This window comes from Aotus nancymaae, unplaced genomic scaffold (assembly GCF_030222135.1).
Source record: "Aotus nancymaae isolate 86718 unplaced genomic scaffold, 86718_ANA_hifiasm-v0.15.2.pri h1tg000014l, whole genome shotgun sequence".
NCBI classification, from domain to species: Eukaryota; Metazoa; Chordata; class Mammalia; order Primates; family Aotidae; genus Aotus; species Aotus nancymaae.
This window is the reverse complement of record NW_026988425.1, coordinates 18,857,803-18,867,920: the sequence shown is the minus strand read 5'-3', so window position 1 is coordinate 18,867,920 and position 10,118 is coordinate 18,857,803. Positions and strand designations below refer to the sequence as shown.

Below are 10,118 nucleotides of genomic sequence, written 5' to 3'. Positions count from 1 at the left end.
AAGTTTATTATATTAAAATATTTGTTTCTTACATTGACAAAACCAAAAATATGATTGTTTTAATTCTCAAGATTGAAGAAACTGAATAATACTATCTTGTATAAACTTAATTTAAGATAGAGCAATTTCTGTGCCAGAAAGTTAATTGAGGGAGTGTTGATATTAAATACAACTGCCAACAAGACTAAATACACACTTCTTCTGGTCAGCATATTTTCTCCCTAGAGAGAAAACTAAATGAGAAGTCAAATTATAATTCACAGATTTTGTGGCAAACAGGGAATCAAGGGATAATTAAAACATAATCAGAACAAAATAGGGATGTGAGTGCCTCTTGTGCTTGATAGATCTAGTTCTTGAGTAAATCAAAAGAAACGAAGATGGATAGGAAGAAAAACCATAAGGTAAGGATGGCTGTTTATTAGATGTTTTAAAATTAAGATTATTATACATTTTTATAGTTGTTTTGTTCCTAATAAACCAAAATAAATGTTATATTTTCTATCCGCCATTCATCATGTTATAAAACATTCATTATAATAAACATCAGAGATTGCTTTACATATCCTGCAATCTAAAAGATGTGTGGGTTTCTTTCCAGAATCATATAAAAATTATACTTGATCTGATTGTATGTGAATAATAGAGGCTTCTCTCTTTGAGCAGAAACTGATTAATTCGTTGAAAATACAAGGACAATGGTGAACAGTATCTTTGAGAACCTAATAATTGCATAACATTTCTTTTTAATAATAAAACCTTTTTTTCTCAGAGAGAATAAAATGTTATATAAACAGAAGCCTAAAAATCCATATGAATTTTCAGAACAAGACAGCACAGAGGAGAAAAACAGTAATTACTGTGATACCAGTTCTAATAGAACGGGCTTAGATTCTTAAAAACAGTATGAAGAAGCTATGATAAGAACTTATTTGTAATATACCTCCTCTCCTTTGGTCATTTGCTCTTTTGTTTTTTCTTCAAAGCGTGTTTATATTATTAGTTTTAGATAAAGTAGTGTTCTTGAACTAAAGTTGGTTCCACATTTATCACATAAATTTATACTGTTTTGTATTACTTGCTAATTATGTGCATTAGTCAGCCTTCTCTAATTAAATTGTAATATTATTGAGAATAGGAAATAAAGCTCGTACTTGTTTTTTAATCACTTTAGTAGCCAGCATCCTAGGCTTTCAGTGCAGAAATCCTAGTAACAATCTATTAGTCAATGTATATTTATGAATAAATTTTCCAAGAATATTGCTTTGTGGGAATATCTGGTATTCTGGTTTTAGGCTAGTCTGACTTAATCCCCTTTGTAAAGTTACTTTTTGAAAAAAAATTGGTTTATACTTTATTATAAAATCTTTCCTAGTTATATTTTAATTTTAGCAATCCTAATTGAAACATTAAAGTCTTATTCACCATAATTACCACCTATATGGTTGGTGATATGTTTTTAGGGTTATAAGATTCTTTCTTTTGTCTTTTAAAAACTTGAAATAGGTGTATATCTTTGTATCACTGTTTTTACGGATATCTGCATCAAAACATAAGATCCATTTTAGTAATTTAAAATCTAATTAAGCATAGTATTTTAAAATATCAGATTAGAAAATAAACAGCCTTTCACACCTCACATTAAAATGATTATCTTGTGTTTCACTCGCTATGCATGTCATTATCTGTGTTACATTATTCTTATTTAGTTTCAGACTATGAACAGTGGACTGAACACAAATCTTAACAGTCATTCTTTAAGCAACCCAGGTAGATAAATAACTTTAATTTACAAATGAAGATTGAAATTAGTTTAATAACATTTCAAAGAAAAACTGAGTGGGGACAGAGGGACAACATATTAGCTTAGTAAAAGCAAATAGTTTGTTTTTAAGGGACTTAGAACTTTCCTCTTCAGCCTTATCCATAAATGACTCACGACTGCTACCTTATAGAAGCAAAGGAAATTTGGTTTGATGTGCAGCTGCTCCTCCTGCTGCTGAAGGCTTGGATCACCAGCCCTAGTAAAATCCAGGTATGTATTTTTCACTTTATTACATCTCTAAACAACTTTCAAAGGCATTACAGTAAACTTTGTCTCTCCCTCCCACTATATTGCTTTTCTATAACTGCTGCAACAAATGTACCCCAAATTTAGCAACTTAAAACAACACTTATTTATTGTCCTACAATTTTGTGTGTCAGAAGTTTGGTGTCAGTCATTTGAATCTCTTATCTGGGGACTCTAGAGAGAATCTACTTAAGAGTTTCATTCAGGGCGTTGGCCAAATTCATTTTCATGCAGTGTTAGCACTGGGGTCTATATTTCCTTGCTGACCACTGGAAGAGGATTATTCTTCTAGAGATTGTATTCTCTAGGTAGCTCATATTTAAGACTGTTGATTGCTCTTTAATTCTTTCATATGCTTTTTATATTTCTGGTTGGCTCACTCGTCTGTTTGTTTTCCTTTTCTGCTTTTACCAGCCCCTATGATTTCTTTGAGCCCACCTGAATAAGCCAGCATAGTGTGCCTATTTTAATCTTGTCTAATTTAAAATGTTAATTTACCTTTTCATCTTCAATGTCCCTTTATAGCAGTGCCTAGAGTAGTGTTTCAATGACTATCCCTAGGCAAGAATCTTGTGACACTGAATTAAGCCTACTACACACAAAAAAATTGATATTTAAAGCTAAGTGTTCTGACATGTCTTCTATTCTTTCTTTGAAAGCTGAGAAATATGCCTATTACACACACACACACACACAATTGATATTTAAAGCTAAGTGTTCTGATATGCCTTCTATTTCCTTTCTTGTTTGAAATCTGAGAATTATGCCTAAAAATTTACATACTTTATACTCTCACCCAATTAATAAATATCTATTTTGAACTAAATAAAGTTTAACCTTTTGGAGAATCAAGTCATGCCAGTCCATTGGTGGAAATCAAGAAGACTGAACTTATGTACTGAGCCAGCTACTATCAGCTGGATTGAACCCATCATGTTAATTTCTTCTGAACTTTGTGTCACATGACATCACATGACAGCTGAAAATCAGCCTTGGTAGAAGCATTTATACCAAGGGGATTAGCAAATAATACTGCAAGTTGCAATAGATTATGCTATGACTGAGGTTTGCAAAGGTAAAAGGATAAGCAAACACAGGTGAGTGAAAAGGTAGAGGACAGAGAATATTTCTTTGTGAAAGCAACACAGTAAGCATCTTGAAGTATCAAGTGTTTTTTAGTACTTTGGAACATTAAATGTTCTCATTTGGTGATTATATCAGACAGACCAGAAATGCATGTCTTAACTTGCATATGCTGACTTCAGTGAACGTGAGCAATTGAATTAACTTATTTAGGATTCAGAGTCCAAAACTGTTGGGTTTGTTTATTTAAATATTCAATAAATACATAGTAAGCACTTCCATGTATCATGTGAGATACTAGACTAAAGAATGTGGTAAGAAATATTTTTACTAAACAAAAATAAGCTTCATATACATTCTACAGATTTGAACCCTAATAAACAAATTTAGTGATAATGATTTTGTGTTTTATGACCTCCTTGACAATTAAAAAAGCTTAAGAAAACTTTCTTGAAAACACTTATATGAAGATATGTAACAATTTATATACAATTTTAAGAAATTAATCAGGCATTTTATGCCCATTCATTGAGTTACTTTGTATCCATGCAACTCTGTTAAAATTTTAGAATTTTAGGAGAACGTGAAAATAAGGTAGAACTTTATTTTTAAAGATGTAGTACAAAAAAATACTAAGGAACATAGTCACCACACAATGTGTTTTGGTGAGACTGAGTAACAGGCTATAAATATAGAAGAAATACAATATAAGCAACAATAGGTGAATCAAATTAATACCATGGATGGCACTGTGGGTTTATGTAGACCAATTTAGTGTTTTAAGTTCACTTTTGGGATTGGATTTTATAAATTGTTTTTTTCGTCTTCTGTGTAGCATTATAAGAGAGATCTTCTTTTCATTTTGGAGGAAACCATTTTAAGAAGGCTTGGGATATGGTATAAGATTCCCTAAGCCCGAGGGAGAAAAATTCCTTTTTTTCCATTGCAGTTATTTCCTTTGCATTGATATTTTCCTACTTCTTCATTCTAAACAACCAGTAAGTTCTAAAGTGGTAACATTAGAACTATCTTAACTGAGAGTCTTCAAAATATTTAAACAAAGCATTTTAACTGGCTTCCAGCTTCCTAACTCTTAAATAATTTTTTCATAAAACAGCCAGAGGTTTCATTGCTTTTAATGAGCATGAGGCAGAAAAACTTAAACTTCATTTTGTAATTGTTTTTGAAACTCTAAATGGAAATGCAGAATAGATTAATTTTTTTAATAATAAAAGCAAAACCAAGAATTTCTCCTTAGGCAAATTAATAGCCAAATAAATTTCTTATTTTCAGTTTCTTCAGGACAATTATTTTTAAAACCCAATATTGTTCCATTAAAGTAGGCAAAGTTAATATTCTCCATGCAGATCTAATACCGAAAAAAAAATTTCCGTTTCAAAAGTACATTTGCAGTTGCATTCTGATTTTAAGGAACAATTAGTTTGTTTTAAAATAAAAATCAATGTAACTCTAATATAGTAACGTATCTTTATAATTTTCGTTCATTTATATATTTGTTCTCCAACACTAATTTGACAAACTAGTCTTATAAACACATGCCTGTTATTTTTTCATTTGTACATTAGTTTCATTAGTTTATAGTTTTAATCATTATTTCATTGCAATAAACATTTAAAACAAATTACTATTATTAATGTGAAAATTTAAAATAAATAAATTAAGAAAAACAAAATTTGACTTTCTGTGAATAACAGTGAACATTGTGAGGCTCTTCACCGTAGTCTCATAGGATATCCATAAGGAATATTTTTATGGCATTTATTTAAGCTATTTTCATTCTGAATTCCTATTCATATTATTATAAAAATTCCATTTATATATTTGAATGATGTAATAGAGGAAGCATAACATTTGCTTAAAAATAGTAACTAAAACTTGAGTAAGTGTTTTCTATGGTTTAGATATTTAATCCCTCAAAACCTCGTATTGAGTTTAGATTCCCAATGTTGGAGATGGGACCTCATGTTTTGATCATGGGAGCGGATCCCTTATGAAGGCTTGGTGCTAATCTCAAGGTGATGAGTGAGTTCTTGTTCTATTAGTTCCCATGAGAGCTGATTGTTAAAACGAGCCTGGCACATTCCTTCTCCCTCTCTCGCCATCTTCTTCTCACCATGTGATCTCTGCACATGCCTACTCCCCTTCACCTTCTGCCATGAGCAGAGCAGCCTGAGGATCTCACCAGAAGCAGATGCTGATGCCATGCTTCTCATACAGCCTTTCAAACTGTGAGCCAAATAAATCTCTTCTTTATTAGTTACCCAGTCTCAGGTGTTACTTTATAGCAAAACAAGTGGACTAAGTCAGTATCACATATATGTATAATACACACACACACACACACACACACACACACACATTTTGCTACTATATGTAACATGTTTCTTTTTTTATATATAATAGCAAAAGCATATAGAATATATTCGTTTTAAAAAATCAAAGTATGATTAACAAATTCTTTCAATATACATTTTTCAAATTAGGGGTGGAGAGTAACTATGTTATTGACTGCTGAAGAGGTTGGGGTACACGAGGTAAAACCAAGCCATCCCAATGGCCATATAAACTACACATACCTTTTTGAAGAGTCACAACTTTTGATTCAATATTGTTATGAGAAGTTAAAATCAATTTTAAAATCTAATCCCATTTGTAGAATTCAAAGAGACTGAAAAATCCATGCAACTTTGAGACAATGCTGTAATAGGATGGGACTCTTGAATGCCTTGGGAGGTGGGTGTATTTTGTCAATAAGAAAGACACGAAGCATAGAGGATTAGACTTGCTGAGGATGCTCTGTTGAACTTTCTTGAGTACAGTTCATTGACTATATTCTCTCTATCTTTATATCTGTGAAATTATAAAGTGAAATTTACTGCCTCTATCCTACATACAATGTAGAAGGAAATTTATACTTATTATAGAAATTTTTGTTCAAAAAGAGGGATATGGAAACCATAAAGGGGTCACAGGAAATTCTGAAATCTAACTCTGAAAATATTGGGCATTCCTTGATTAAGTTTCAGCCTGAGAATGTCTTTTCTTCCTTGCAGTTTCTCAAACTGACCTGTAGACTTAATGCAATTCTAGTCATAATCTCAGCAAACTGTTTTTTTCCGTGAATAGACAACTTGATTCTAAAATGTATTAAATATATAGAAATAGACTCAGAATTACAAAATGATCTTTTCAAAGTAGTACAAATATGGAGAACTTACAATATATGATTTAAAATATAAAAACAACAGAGTAAAATTTGAGTAAGGATAGATAGACTAGTGGAACAAAGCAGAGAATCCTAGAATAGAACTATAATTACATGGTTAAGTGATTTACACACACACACACACACACACTCCCCAAAGAACATTCCTTCTACGTTGAAGATGCACCTTAAACAAACCTCCTAAATCAACTAGAAATCCAATGGATAGCTTTAGACTGACAGATCTAAAAAATTATTATTTTATATACCCCAATTAAGTTACTTGAAAACATACCCTAGCAAAATAGGGGAATAAGCAGAAAAGAAAACATAGAATATCCAAATATGGATTCAAAGGAAGAGAGGCAATGAAGAATCCAGGAATATCGAATGTATCAAAAGTTACTGAAAGTAAAAGGTCCTGATTCAAATAAGGTAAAGGAAGGCTCCCTGAAAGCTGTCACATGGAAAAAGATAAAAATTATAATTATACTTAGCAATTCATGAAACAAGATTAAGGAGAGATATACAAATGCCTGGAGGGGCAGAAAGATTAATCATAGGCTACCAATATATTAAGTGTATTTTGAGAACAGTCATTATATTCTTAAGAACTTTGAGGGGTATAAAAAGTAGGGACATAATAAATCATATACTAAATACAATAAGTGATGATTAAGTATGTTAATTTATCACTGATGCTACATAGTCCCCAAATCCAGTAGAAATGTAATCAATTTGTTTGACAGAACTTCAGTCTTTCTATTAAGTCTTTCAGATCAAAATTAAACAAAATTATATTGTATACTTGAGCAATGTCCTTTATAGAGTCTTTATGCTCCATCATAGAGTCAATTATATGTGTCTAATAAGAATTATAAATAATAGGACAAAATATTTCAATTAATATATTCTATTAATCTATTTCAATTCAGAAAAGAACACCAACCTATTTAGTTTTAGGATTTAATATATGTGAAGAAATTTGGGAGGATTTCTTTAATAATCTATATGCATTCTTTGTTTTACATTTTTTCAAGCAAACATATGACCTGGACAAATATGTGCAAATACAATAATCACTGCAGTATATTACACTGGAAATGCAATGGCAGGCATTGTTTTGCAGTACGTTATTGTGTAAAATCTTTGAGTCATGCTGAGTACATTATCTTTTGTTAAGGCTGATTAGGTTGCAGATTATAAAATGCCCTAATAGTACCAATAAATTAGACTCACCTTTCTCAAAAGAAAGTGACTAATAATATTTTGTTGCTGAGTTAAACAGAATAAACGTCTAAGAACTTAGCCAGAAGGCTGAGATTTTAATTAGTTATTAAGGTGTTCAGGTTAATGTAAATCAGATTTGCCTTTCTAGCAAAAGAATCCAGACTGACAGTGGCATTCACATTGTCATTAAATCTTGAACAAACACTAATTTCCCAGTGCTTGCAAAAATCTGACTTGGAAAAAGATGAAAAAAGAAATACTATAGAGTATTTTGTTAATTATTGAGCTTTTTTCTTTGTGTTATGTTTACCAGATATATAACCTTTGAAATTGATCTGATAATCAAATGAAATACTTTTTAAAAACTGCTTATTGGAATCAAATGATTATTCTTGGCTTTGCTTAACTTCTTTTTTTTTTAATTTTCATTTTTAATAGCCAAAAAAAGTTTCTTGTCACTGTTTCTAAATAACTCCATGACCTCCTGCTCACAAATTAAAATGTATTTCAATTCTCTAAATAAGAACAATCTACCCTTTCTAAAATCTCAAATTAAAGGGGCTTAATTGTTAGTATACCCATCTACCCTCCGTGTATAAATTAAATGTAAGAAACATCTTATGTTTAGTATGCTTGGAAATGAGACTATTTTGACCCTTAATTTTTCTCCTTAAAATGTACAAATTCCCTTTTACATTCTAGATTTATAAACGCTAAGATATTCTATTACTCTAATCTTCATGTAATACTGTCGGATCTACCCATGTGACAGATGAGGAAACCAAGGAGCACAGTTATTTACTAACTTGCCCAAGGCAAGTGTCAAAATTGTCTTTGAAAATACTGATAGCTTTTAAGGTTTATTCTATAATGGATTAAGATCATGGGTTACAGAATTAGAACAACTGGGTCTAATTACTAGTTCTAGTATTTCTTGTGGGAATTGATTGAGATTTTATATACACATACACATACATGTTTGTGTGTGTATATATATAAAACAATGCCTTGCACATATGTAGTATCTAATATGTGTGAAGTATTATATTCATTACTTGGTGTTAACATTTAGGTTGTTTCAATTATACCCTCAAAATGTAAGGACTTTTTGAGAGTCCTATATCAAATTACTGGAAATACACATGTATTTTTAAAGAGATTAGGGATTCTTAGCATTTGAATATGAATTGTGAAGACTAGTATTGATAAAATCCTTGGTAACTTAGCGGGAGTAGTTGCAGATGTGTTCCTTTTCCTTAATAAATTATAAAGTATAAGAGCATTAAAGTCTACTTGTTTTTTATTGCTAAAGTTAAATATATATTTATATATAGAGATGAAAATGTAGAATTTGAAGCTTTGGTTCATCTAGGTATGATTCCTCCGTGAGAACCTTTCCTGAGGAAATTTTTTTTTTTTTTTTTTTAGTGGAGAGAGTGAAAAGAGTACGTGCACAGCGACCAGCTAAAGGGTGAATGAAGGAGTTCCAATACTGTGAGAATGGGATTCTAGGTGAATTTCCTGAAAATGGCAGGATTCATCAGAAGCCTTTCCTTATTTCCGAATGTTATTTATTATAATATTTAGTTTGTTTCTTATTCTGCTGAACAGTCTCCAGTAATATGTGGTGTGTATTAATTAGAAATAGACATTTCAAAGAAATCAATGATAAAATATATATAACTTAAAATATGAATCTTTACATTTAAAGATTATGCTATTTGGTGCACAAAGAATGGTGCATGTGTTTTCTGAGATAAGAAACCAGAGAGCAGAAGAGTCATACATTCTCCCTTCCTTTTGATAAACCGACAATGGCTCCTAGATTGAACTTAGAGCTGGCCAATCAGAAGCAAGAAAATCTAAAGATGGTTGTGAAAAATATATAGTGGAGAAGTGGTGGTGGTGGCAAGAACCAGTTATTAGGGCTATATTACATAATAGGGCCAACTGAATTTCCTGATAGATTCGATGTATGGGGTAAGATAGAGGAGTTGAGGATAATTCAAGTATTTTGGACTATGCTAATAAGATAGAGGCTCTTTGCAAATATTTTTATATGTTTGTTTTTATAAAATACAGAACTTTTAAATAAAAGCAAATCTGAAGGGGTTGATCAGAGTATGAAAATGTTAGATTGAGTTCAGATTGGGGCATATCAATTTGAGATTGTCTACTGTACTGTATGTTCAAGGAAAACTGTTGAATTGTTAAACATGACTCTGGATTTTAAAATAGAGACCATGACTAGAGATGCATTTCTTTTTATATTTTTAGCACCTAAATGATATTTAAAGCCAAGAGACAGAATTTAGAAACAGGACAGTGAATTCCGATAATGAACAAAGTGACCTCAAAGTAAGCTGTGGAGCATTTCAAATTTATATGGTTGGAGATTGGATGATGAGTTTCTGAATAAAGTAAGAAGGACCTGCAAGTGAGACATGAAGATCAGGCAGGAAGTAAATTAAAAGTTTACATTAGACTTTCAAAGTGGATATTATTTGT

General features: G+C 31.2%; 1 long non-coding RNA gene across 1 annotated transcript; it reads left to right on the top strand.

Moving 5' to 3' along the window:
- Positions 1–282: 282 nt before the first annotated feature.
- Positions 283–9,122, top strand: LOC105733014 (uncharacterized). Its single transcript, XR_001111149.2, has 3 exons — positions 283–404; positions 1,956–2,035; positions 9,039–9,122. It is a non-coding gene; the product is annotated as an uncharacterized LOC105733014 (long non-coding RNA).
- The last annotated feature ends 996 nt before the right edge of the window (positions 9,123–10,118 follow it).